The sequence below is a fragment of the Alexandromys fortis genome, unplaced genomic scaffold, assembly GCF_014885135.2.
Source record: "Alexandromys fortis isolate MF-2015 unplaced genomic scaffold, M_Fortis_MF-2015_v1.1 scaffold_6, whole genome shotgun sequence".
Classification (NCBI taxonomy): domain Eukaryota; kingdom Metazoa; phylum Chordata; class Mammalia; order Rodentia; family Cricetidae; genus Alexandromys; species Alexandromys fortis.
This window is the reverse complement of record NW_026067902.1, coordinates 21,893,765-21,906,296: the sequence shown is the minus strand read 5'-3', so window position 1 is coordinate 21,906,296 and position 12,532 is coordinate 21,893,765. Positions and strand designations below refer to the sequence as shown.

Genomic DNA, 12,532 nt, shown 5'->3' with positions numbered 1-12,532 from the left:
TTTTGTCTGTTCTTTTACACTGCTCTGAAGACAGTTAATTTATTCTGGAGGTCCCTGTACCGTTCTCCGAGTCCCAGAGCAGATGTCCCCTCAGACGGCCGCCTGTGCACAAGAAATAGACTGGGCTTGAGAACCAGGCAGCTGCGGATCTGAATCCCAGCCAGCGTCCACAGCTCCAGGTGCTGCCTGGGTGAGCCTGGCTGAGGTGCCGATGGTGTGTCCATTACGTCCCGCGTAGGGATGAAGGAAGCCACTGTGCTGCCCTTCCCCGGCTCCAGCTCTGTCTCCCATACACCGCATCCTCTCTCAGTGACTTGTCTGTCCTGTGCTGTCTCAAAGCCCCACCGCCTCCAGCTGTGCTGTGTGGTGTCCAGCATTCTGCTAAGGGGCTGCTCCTCCTCTTACTGTCCCTCCCAACAAGCTCCAAGCAGAAGCTCCTGGCCCTCGAGGTGGTGAACCGTATACCAACCACATGAGACTGGGAAGAAAAAAAAAAAAAAGTGCAAGCAGCCAGAGTAGACGCCGCCGGCAGGTCCAGGCTTCTGTGACTCCACAGTCCCAGGGAAGGAGAGAAGGGAAGAGAGAAGGGAAGCAGGTCCAGGGAGAAGCGGCCCAAGTGGGTAAAGTAGCTGGAAGATAGAGAATCCACACTGAGAGTTGAAAATTCCCGGGGCACTCAGCCAACAGGATGAGTTAGTGCCTGCGTGTGTCCTTGCAGCTATACGAGTTGGCGTGATCCCTGTCTACACAGAAGTGCTTGGCGATACTGAAGCGTGTGTGCCCGTTTGTGAAAGCTCACATTTTCCTTCCCTCTCTTTTTGTTTATTTATTCTAGATAGGATCTCACTGTGTAGCCCCGGCAGGCCTTGAACTTTTGAACTTTCAGCAATCCTGTCTCTGCCCGCCAACCACTTAGATTATAGGTGTACCCCACAAAAAAAGCAAAACCAAAAAAAGAGTTGCCATAGTCATGGTGTCTCTTCACCGCAATACAAACCCTAACTAAAAGAGACTCATATTGACGCTTGTTATTTTATACATTTCAAGAGTACCTGGAGAAATTAATGTTTGATAATATTTATTGAATCAATGAATTAACATTTAATTTTTAGTTAATTCAAGATACAAATTCAGCTATTCGTGGTGTTGCCTGCTTATACTTCTAGTAATTGGAAGGCTGAGACAGAAGGATTGCAAGATAAAGGACAATCTGGCTACATAGTAAGGCCCTGTCCTGAGCGCTAGTGTCTCCTCCAAAGGACCCAGGTTCAATTCCCAGCTCCCATAGAACGGCTCCTAACTGTCTGTAACTCCACTTCCAGAGAATTCAGCGCTCAAACAGACATACATACAGGCAAAAACATCAATGCACATTACAAAACAAAATGGCGTGCAGGGCTGGAGAGATGGCTCCGTGGTTAAGAGCTCTGGCTGCTGCTGCAGAGAACCCAGATTCAGTTCCCAGCAACCTCATGGTGGCTCACAACCTTCTATAACTCTAATTCCAGGGGATCTCACCCCCTTTTCTTGGCCTTCTCGGGTACCAGGAATAAATGTGACAGACATACATGCAGGAAAGCAAAACACCTATATACACAAAATAGAAATAATAGTTTTTTAAAGTCATATGTACTCACAGTTTAGGTAAATTTATAGTAATAGCTTAAAACTTATAAAGATCAAAACAGCAAATAGCAAAAAAAGTTATCATTTTTCTAAATGTTAATGAGTCGCTTCAACAATATAAAAGATTCGAATTATAAAGAGGTAAAATTATGGAGTAATAAAAATATTTTACCTAAATATTGATGCAAGCTTCTAATATTAAAACTTCTCTCTTATGATTTGTTTCTCAAGAGTTTTTGCTATGAGCTCAACAATCTCTTCTAAACCCCACTGAAGTTGTTTGAAATATAGTTCTCTCAAATGTGAGGTGTTTGGACTATGACATTCGTCATCCCGTTGTTTCCAAAGGTTGACGGAGCTGATCTGGCTGGGTAGGCAGATGTCCTCTTTCTCCATTGCCATTCTGTGTGTATCCTTCTGAAATCTGTCAGTGACTCCCTCCCCCTACAAAGGAAGACCGTGATTCAGCTAGGTATGCAGAAGAAGCTACCATGGCTAGAACCTCTCAGACGAGCTTTCAAGGTAACAGTTGTCTTCATTTTCTAAATGGAAAAGGTGGCCGTGCGAATGAAGGAATACAATCAGGGAGCAGGCTCATGAGGAAGGCACGGACATCAAAGTGGAGACGATTAAACTTACCCACGGGAAAGGCAGAGAAGAAGATGGGAAAGGAGGACCTGTATAGGACTCCGGTGTGTGAGGTTTCCTAGGATGCTGTATCTTCATTGTCGACTTGACTTTATTTAGAATAACCACGGAAACGCACCTCTGAACGTGCCTATGATTCCCAAAAATGTTGAACTGAGGAGGGAAGACATACCATGAGTGTGGGCAGCACCATTTCATGGGCTAGGATTGTGGACTAACTATAAAGAGAAAGGCGAGCTGAGCTGCAGCGCTCATCACTCCGTTTCCTATCTGCAGGTGCCATGTGATTCGCGGTGAGTGCTCCCACTAACACGCCTCCCTGCCGGGACGGACTGCACCCTTAACCTGGAGCCCAAACGAACTCTTTCTTAAATTGCCTTGTCAGGTATTTTGGCATTGCAACCTTGAAAAGCAACTAACACAATCCCCCAGCAAGTGTTTGATCCCGTTTAGAACCTTTTCACACTATCCAAACCGTCGTGTCCTGGAGTCTTTCCAGGATTCAGCATCTTCAGCTCCTCCACGAGAACAGGATGGCTGCGCTCTCAGCAGGCCTTCTCTGTTTAAGGACGTATGTCCTCTTCTTCCAGTTGAAACGTTACAGAAAACTTGGGTCTCATGGCTAGTTAACCAAAACTTAAACGGCAGCCTCTCTTCTGCTTAAAGGAGTTGGGGAAGGAAACTGGAAACGGAGAAAAAAGGACAGGATCTGAAATGTTACCGAAGTAACTTCTGGGACACGGTTCGAGCATCCCACCCTCTATGTCAGCCACCCCACACATTCTTTCTCAGGAACTACTTGTGGGGCACCTACTTCGTTCAATGGATAAGTCCCTGAAAATATCAGTAGCAACTAAAACAGACAGAAATATATCTGCCCCAAGAAACTGACACTCTGTTTTCTTTTAAAGTAATTGAATATATAACATGCTACACAGAAGTTGGGTCCGGGGAAGCGTACCTGTATTCTTATTACTTGGGAAGCTAAGATAAGAGGACCACAGTTCAAGGCCCGCGTGAGCAACTTATGGAGACCTGTTTTGAAACTTATTTGGAAAAGGTGGAGGGAATGAGCATGAATGTAGCAACCTCTAGTACTGCCCCCCCCCCCAAGGAAAGATAAAAGAAACATAGTAGATAGTACTCTGGAAAAAGGAGAAAACGTAAAACGGGGCAAAGGTATGGAATGTGATACTGGGTTGAACTATTAGGGACTCTAGGAAAGAAGCTGTGGATTTGGATGCTAAGACTTGGTAGAGAACACCAACTCACACCCTGACTTTCTCCAAAGCCCCTGAGCCCTAGTTCTTAACTGTGCAGTTTCACAGTGACCTGAAAGTCCCTGAGGAAGCCAGACTGCAGTAAAGGTTGCATCGCCTGCTTGCCTTCAGCCGAATGGAGTACAGGGATTGCAGAGAGCTGGGCTGCTACAGATTCAGAACCCAGACTGCCCTGGACTCTGGTCTTTTTTTTCTTGCCCTGTCTCATTAACCTCGTTAGCTGACCTAACGTCCTCTTCACTTTAAGATAATAACTCTTGGGATGTAGGGCTAAACTGGACTCACCTGGCATCCTCAACCCTAAATGAGAGAGAGTCAACTCCCTTTTCTGAGACTTACATACATGTAAACTTTCCCATAACACAAGTTGTCTAGAACAACTCTGATTCCCGTTCACTCATAGTTGACTCAGAACAAATTTTTCCAAAGCTGTGTTGGTATTTTTTTATGTCAATACCTTTCAATGCTCATTCTTTATTTTGAGGGTTTGAGCAAACCTCCTAAGTTTTCTGTTTTGAATGTTACTTTCTTTGAAATGAGAATGACTATCCTTAACTTGTAGAGGGTTGATGAAGTAATACAAAAGAACTCACTAGGCACTAAGTTTTAAAGATTCTCTTGAAAAAAAAAATCCTTTCTGCTCTTTGACTTCAACACCGAAATGAAACTAACGATGCTAGACTACCTCACTGGCTTGTGGTGAGAACTAGATAGGACCCAGCACAGAGCTCCTCACGGAAGGAGCAAAGGTGTGATTCTCGCTCTGTTGCCATAGCTACTAGGTACTGTTGCTACTTTCTTACAAATTGCATCAGCAGCCTCACCGGGGAAATAGCCATTGGTACAAGATAGTATGACCCTGAAGGCATGAGTAGCTATCTAATATCTTAGTATAAAAGAAGGAGAGGCAAGCAAGATCCTCTGCACTTGGGGCTTGGGATGTAGCTCACTTGGTAGAATGCTACTCTATCATCCACAAAAGCATAGGCTCAATGCCCACTGATGCATAAACCAGGAGAGGCAGGTAAGAAGATCAGATATGCAAGGTCATCTTCAGCTACATAGCAAGTCTAGGACTAGCATGGGCTTCAGGAGACCCTATCTATCTGAAAATAAAGAGGAAGGGAAGAAGAAGGGGGAATAAAAAGGACAAAGAGAAAAAGAGAGGGGAGGGGAGGAGAGCACAGTGGCACTGAGAAGGAGTGGGGAGAAAACGCGGGAGGAGTTGCTGTAAATGGGGATTTTACGGGGTGAGGGAACTGTGGTTATTCTCTAAGGACAAGCCAGTGGAGAAACAGCTTGAAAAGAAGGTTCCATGAAATTAAATTTGTTTAGTAGCAGCATGAATGCCTGTCTGTTACGTCTCCAAAATCTTTAGCAAACAATTACACTCCTAAGGGTTTTATGATTCCTTCATGCAAATTTGGGGAAGAGTTTGATGAGCCATGAGTGACCAGGAAAATATTAATTCCATGAGAATTTGGAGAAATCTTACAGGACATGGACATGGTGGGAAGGGAGGGAGGCAGGAAAGAGGGAGGAAAACACAGGATCGATGGAAGGAGAGAGAGACTGTGCGTGTGTGTTTGGACAGGGGAAGGGCTTAGGCTCATAGCAGAACCTAAAGCTCATACAATAGTGAGGCCTGGGTAAGCAGTCTGTGTGAGTCCATTATTCTACAGCCAAAGCAAAGTGGCGGACCAAGGTGTACAAGTCAGTCAGAAAGGGAAGATGATACACAGCTCTTAACTTGTAGATGTGATGTTACAGACCTACCTGCATCTCACCAAGAAGATGAAGTGATTCACCTTCATCTCTATCCCAGTAACAGTAAGAACCAAAACAGCCCCCATCGGGCTGGAGAGATGGCTCAGTGGTTAAGAGCATTGCCTGCTCTTCCAAATGTCCTGAGTTCAGTTCCCAGCAATCACATGGTGGCTCACAACCATCTGTAATGAAGTCTGGTGCCCTCTTCTGGCCTGCAGACATAAATAAAAAAAAAAAAAAGCCCTCAATGCCAGATGTGGCTGGAGCCCTCCTGGCACCGGGTTCTACATCTTTTTTAGGTCCCAAGAATGGGAAGAAACAGCTGTGCAATCTAAAAGGCATCAGCCGCCAGGACCCTCCATTCTTTGAGAGACTTAAAATTCTGAGTACTGTGACTAGGGCTGGCAAGATGGCTCACTGGGTAAAGCATTTGCGGCCAACCCTGACAGCCTGAGTTTGATCCTGAGGCTTCACATGATGGAAGCAGAAAACTGGCTCTCACGGGTTATCTTCAGATCCCCACGTGTTTCCAGGAGGTAATGAAGCTCACTGCCTATCTTTGCTCAAGTACAGCCACAGGCTGAAGCCTCCGAAACCATTTAATAACTATGGCAATGAAAGCAGAATCACTTACAAACCTCCTTCCAAGTTGTTTGTGTCTGTTATTTCATCAAAACAGCATAAAAGTAACAATGAATGCATAAAAGTAAGTAGAACGTAAAGTATATAAAAAAAAAAGAAAATCACAGAGTCATTTAACGTGACTAATGTATGGCATACAATATGGAAAAGCAAGAATACAATTCAAGTGGGCAGGTTGGAAGCCACACCAAATAAAATTAGAAGGATAATCGGGAACTTGAACACCTTCATAAGGAATCTGAAATGTTTGTAGGCAAACAATGAAAAGAGTTTGGGGAGAACATGAAACACACTGATGAGCTAGCTTATAAAGGTTTAAGGAGAGCAAGCTTCCACGACTGTATATTTATTTTCAACCTAAAGTATGAGATAAAAGGTTTGTTAGTCTTTTTAAATCAAAGGTAATATATAGTCATTGGGCCCCTTTTTAATTCTTTTCTTGACGATGAAAACCTGGGATGGGATAGAGGCACTGGAAGAGATTGCAAAGACAAAAGTCCTGTTGGCAGCTAGATCCAGAGTTTAGCTTCATTTCTTCAGAGCTGCAGAATGATACGCCTTGTTGGTATCAACTATTGTCTTCTATAGCTTTTGACTGTAGGAACAACCCCCAGTCCATCTGTAGCATCTCAGAAAAAAAAAAAAAGAGCAGAAAGGACAGCACCTAATTTTCTGATAGAAAAAAGTCCATTACAAGGACGGTTGTCCCTGAATTATCTCAATGGGCATCAGTAGAATGAGTACACTTGGGCTAGACAACTCATGAAATGACACATCTGTGCCTCATCCATCAGACCCCTGATAATGTTACCGGCTACAGTGACTGCATAATATTCACATAAAACTTCAGCCTCATGGGAGATAAGAACTCATGTAGTCACATTAGCAATGTTTCCTACTCAAGATGCCTCAGCCTGAGATTGTGAAAGAACAGGGCAAGGTTTAAATTGTTTCTGGAAATATCTACTGCTATATGCATAAATATATATATATATATATATATATATATATATAAGTATCTTAAGTATTTTTTTATTAAAATACTTTCCCTGATCAACCTGAATGTTTAGAGCTGGGCGATTAAGTTGAAAGACAAAGGAAGTTTATCATATACCATAAAGTACGTCTTCCATGGGATGACCTTAAACAAAAATTCTGAATTAGTGGTAGGACAAGCAAGTACTGGTCCTGCCATCTTGCAAAGAAGTTACTGCCCATTCCACAGCTCATGGGAAATTAGCCAATTATCCTGATTGTTTTTCTGTTTTTCTCAAAAGAAACAGAATTTATAACTGAGCCTACTTGGCTCCAGTCGGCTACAATATAAGTGGTAATAGTATTACTAGTGGCAATAGCAAAGATGGTGGCAGCAGTGGTAAATGAGGATGCTGATCACACTTTGGACATACCACTGTCATCTTCTGTGGGCAGAAAAAGACAGAGAACCCCAAGTCTGAATAGAATGGGGATCACTCCAGGAGAGGAAGGAAAGATACATAGACAGAGTTAAGGAGTCAGTATCAGTCAGAGGAGGTCAGAGATGGGTCCTCTTATCGCCCAACTATTCTTTGTCTTTCCAGGAACAAATAAACCCACTCCGCTAGCCTTTTACATTTTCATTTAATCTTTATCACTCCTCAGAACGATACTCTGCCAATTAATTCTTCTCATCATATCCATGGAACTTACATGGATGCTGAAAGCAAATGAAAACAAGTCTCCCCCAGTGGGGAAGCTCGAACGACCTGAGGGGCTCCTGGCAGTAGGACCAGGATCTATTGCTGGTGCATGAGCTAGCTTGTTGGAGCCCATTCCCTATGGTGGGAGCCATGCTCAGCCTTAATGCAGGGGGAGAGGCTTGATCCTGCCCCTACTTAATGTGCCAGACTTTGTTGACTCCCAATTGGAGACCTTACCCCTTGGGAGAAGTGGATGGGAGGTAGACTGGGGAAGGAGGGGAGGAGGGAAAGAAAGAGGGGAGGGACTGTGGTTGGAATGTAAAACAAAATTAAAAAAATAAATTTATTTAGAAGAAAAGAAATCTCCCCCCTAGCAGAAATGTTGGCAGCCTTTAAAACAGGCTCCTCTGACTTTTTCTTTTCTATTTTTGCTGTTTTGTTTTTGGTTTTTGAGGTTTTGCTTTGGTTTGGGTGGCAGCAAATGCTGGGTCTATCTCAAGCTTCCCCTAACTCTCTGCAATCCATGTACATCCCTCCCCAGAGGCCCTGGGGCCTCTGAGAAGTGAGTAGCAAATGGAACGAAAATGGAACAAATGATCCACAGCCCCAGAGCTTCGTTTCCAGAAGCATCTGGTGGCTTCTACCAGATCTCTGAGGCTGGAAATGACAGGAAGCAGTAAAGGCAGCTATGTGGTCCAAGGGGGGGGGGGGGGAACCCCAAAAAAAAAAAACTTACAGACCTGAATGTCTTGCCATTATTAAATTTCCTACTGGACCAGCGTCTCCAAAGTTTGCCAGGTTTTGCCTAACCTCCTCCACATTTAAAAGTCTCCGGAAAACCAGGAAGGCCTTTTAGGGGGGAGATTCATTCACGTTTGGACTCAGGCAAACTTAGGAACCTATGATAGCATTGTCATTATCCTGCCCAGGCATACCACAGAGCAGCCAGAAAGCTCTCCCTCAATGGACACAGAATTTCCCCTGGAATTTACAGAGCAGAAACCTTAAACACATATCACCAGAAGAACCAGATTACATAATGTCTCCAGCACCCTCCTGACAGCTACAATTATGAGTCAATCCTGGTTTAAATATGAAACCGGAAACTCCACATTTCCCTCCCTTGACTATGTGGCAGGCCAAGTTAGAGCTCTCCTGGCCTGTCAGGTTGGAGATCTGAGCTGCTTCCACAGTCACTAATCTAGCAAGAGACCAAATGACCCAGTGATTAAAAGCAGTGCTGCAGAGAGCCCTGCTCCGGGCCAGATGTTGCAGAGCCCGGCTCCAGGCCAGATGTTCTCTTTGCTTAGCCATTATCCACAGAAGGAACAGAAATGCCCGCCCCCCCTCCACCCACCCAAACCCCTTTAAATTCTCCTTTTCTTTATCCTTTCCAGCTAATTTCCGGCTTCTGATCTTTCAATCCCACAAAATAAAGTAAAAATAAAAGCCCCATTACGAAAAGATGGCCTGTTATTGAACACAAGACTGTAAGTTGTAATGCACTCTGCAGTCTCCTCTTTGTACTTCTTAAGGCATTCCAGCGCCGGAGACATTAAGTTACCCTGGCAACCTCACATGACTAAGGCTCCAGAGAGCCCCACCTAGCTGCAGGGACTCATTTAAGTCAACAAGGGCCACCCCTACACTTAGTAGCCCAGAGACTAAGTAAATAGCACTGCTGGTGGGGGAGTGGGGGTTATTTTAGGGACCGAAGACTGCTGAATGAGGCAGCCCCTCCCTTTTCTTTCCCCCAAACACAAGACAAATAAAACTCTCAATCCTACCCTTGAGAGAAGCCTCATTAAGGTCATGGGTCAGCCAGTAAATAAAGGAGAGGTCTTCTGGGCATTTTTCTAGCTAATGGTCAAATTACAAGGCTCTGGGGGGGAAAAAAAGCTAATAATTCATACCTGCAAAAAAAAAAAAGGCAAGGCAACGTGTGATAGAGCTACGATGGTCTCATCAGGTTGGGGGATGCATTTTGCATCTGTCTCCCAGGGTTCAGAGTCTGGTCACTATACTGTAGGCTGCCCCAGCTTTAGAACCGCAGAGGCCTGAAGGAGAGTTCTGGGACAAGGAGAGGAGAGAAACAATCCTCTCTAATTAGTGGCCGTAACTAAATTGCCTTACAGTTTAGGGGAGTTTATTCTCTTTCGAGACAGAGTTTCCATGTGTCCCTGAACCGGGCCTTAAACCTCGTTATGTAGCTGAGGATAAAACCTTGAACCCAGAATCCACTTACCAAGTGCTAAGATGGCTGGTGTGTGCCACCCACCACACCTGGCAGGAACAGCCTACTCTTGCCTGTAGCAATCTCCTCTGGACCATTAATATTTGCCTGCTCATGACCAAGCTGAAAAACAGAAAGTGCTGCTATAAACGACAAGAAACAGGATTACTACAGGATTTAGAGAAAACTCACCAGCTCTGTAGTGTGAGGGGCATTGTTCTCACGCTAGTGTGGGACCTGCCTGCTAGCCCCGGGCCATCTTATATGGGCAGCTCTACGCTGGGTTGTTTGTGTCTCTGTGGTTAAACAGAATGAAACAAGGGGGCAAAGAATCTCAGCTGTCAGGCATGATGTCCGTATGAGAGCAAAATGGGGACCAGACGACAGCCACATGAGACCCCAGGACAAGAGAGGAAGTTCTTACGCACAGCAATGTGCTTGTGTTCAAACTCTACCCTAGTGAATGAGGAAACATCAGGGCACCATTTTGAAGTAGGCTTTCTGCTACCCAGTGCTTGATGTGTGTGTGTGTGTGTGTGTGTGAGAGAGAGAGAGAGAGAGAGAGAGAGAGAGAGAGAGAGACAGACAGACAGACAGACAGACAGACAGACAGACAGACAGAGACTAGAAGAGGGATTTGCATTTGCTTACCAGGCCACCACTTGATGGTATCAATGCATCATTGCCCAGTTATCCTTGAGGCAGGGCATCCTTTTCCATCTCATGTTCATTTGCTTCGTAACTGATTGTGTGTGTATGTGTGTGTGTGTGTGTGTGTATATAAAGAAATTCACATATTCCAGGCCTCAGAAAAAAAAATAGAAGTACAAGATAAGCCTCAAGTAACAATCACCATGGAGAAACACTGATGATTGGACATATGGAGCAGCGTATAGGAGGCAATGATGCTTACTATGCACAGCCATTGCTCTGGTCATCCTGTTTCCATGGCATGCTTAAAGAATGATGGACTGGACACACTCGTTATTGACAGAAAACATGATTCACATTAGCCAGAACTAACCACCCCCAAAGCTGGAAAGAGTGACTCCTTCACCTGAGTGCTCCCCTCTCCTTTGGGTCATTTCAGGAAACACTTGAGACATGTCTATGCTCTCAAAAATATTTCCTAACCTTCCCTTCAAACTTCTCAACATTTCCCTAGCCCAGGATCCTCAGGACTAAAGATCCTCCTTGTGCTCCCTATTTCTTGTTTGGAGTCATAAAGTTCAAATAGATAAACAAACCAAAAACAAAAACCCCAGAGCTTCCAGCTTCGTTCATGCAGTCATGGAACATATCTGCTAAGCACTGACAGGCCTTGTTAAGGATCTCCTCGGAACACAGACTCTTTGCCCCCATTTCCAAAAACAAAACAAAACAACGGAATCCTGAAAGTCAAAGCAGCACAAGCCTGTAATCCCCAGCACTTGGAAGGTGGAGGCAGTCGGATCTGGAATACAATATCATTTTTGACCTCAAAGGGAATCTCAAAAGCATACAACAAACAGAGCTACAACAAAGGGACCATGTTCTCTAGGAAGCACCTGCTGGAGTACAGGCAGACTTTAACAACCAGTCCCAGGGAAAGGGGTATAACCGGAGAACGCAGTGAAATCTTTTTTTCATGCATGTTATGGGGGGGGGGCTCCAGTCCATACACTTGCCACGTGTGGATATGTAAGTGCCCACCTTCAATTTAGAAAGCATTTCGCAAGCACTCCCGTTTTTATGGCTTCAGTTCTCTAGCCTTAAGATTTTTCACTGTAACACACGACGAAAACTGCTTTACCCCCGGAGCAGTTTTGTGAGCCCTCCACAGTCACCCACTTGTCTCCAGGGAGGAAGGAAGAAACACGAGAGTCTCAAAATAGCCGCCCGGTCTTGAGTCTTTCAACATGTACAGGTTACATCACTTCACGGGGCTGGCTGTGACATCACTTCTAGACCTGAACACAACCCGCCACCCCACCGCTGAGAAAATGGAAAATGCTGAGCCACGGCCTCAGGACTTCCTTGACTAGAGGTAATTTCTTGTCCCGCCCAACCCTGACAGCTCGGCAGGTGGGTGTAGAGCCCAGCAATGGAGCCTTTGAAAGCGGGAACCCAGACTCTGCAGGTCAGCTTGCATCAGCTCCAAACTGGGTTCCACCCCGCCACACACCCCCACCCCCTGGTGACAAGCAATCTGTTTATGGGGACGCTTTTGTGAGGTTACAGAATCTCTGCATGAGAGGGAGCTGGTTCTGGCCTGGTCTCTAGGTAACCCGCCACACCAAGGTGCACAAACACGGTAGGGCCGAGAAGGGGGGGGGGGGGATAAAAAGAGAAGCTGGCCGACCCGGGCCCCCTCCCGGGCCGCCGTGAAACGCGCTTTAATTGCTTCAAAGAACCCTTCTCAATGGGGTTTCAGAGGCGCGGGAGCGGGTCCCGGCGAGGGCTCCTTTCCGGCTGGCCAGCATTCCTGGGCGCTGCGAGGAGAGAGCCCGCGGCTCATTTCCATGCCTGTCGCATACTGCCTCCGTTGTGCCTGGCCGGGCCGCGAGGGGAGCGCGGCTGGCAGCGAACAAAGCCCCATTCATCCCCGAGGACGGCTTCCTCCCGGACCAGCCGCGGCCGCAGATGGGCTGGCTAGGGCATGCCATCCATCCCCAGGC

The 12,532-nt window shown here is 45.7% G+C and overlaps 1 long non-coding RNA gene across 1 annotated transcript; it reads right to left on the bottom strand.

The window, feature by feature from the left end:
• Positions 1-1,134: 1,134 nt before the first annotated feature.
• LOC126496687 (uncharacterized) lies at positions 1,135-12,143 on the bottom strand. The gene is made up of 5 exons (XR_007590405.1): positions 10,527-12,143; positions 9,888-9,998; positions 2,266-2,956; positions 1,799-2,070; positions 1,135-1,587 (listed from the first exon to the last, which is right to left on the bottom strand). It is a non-coding gene; the product is annotated as an uncharacterized lncRNA (long non-coding RNA).
• Positions 12,144-12,532: the final 389 nt, after the last annotated feature.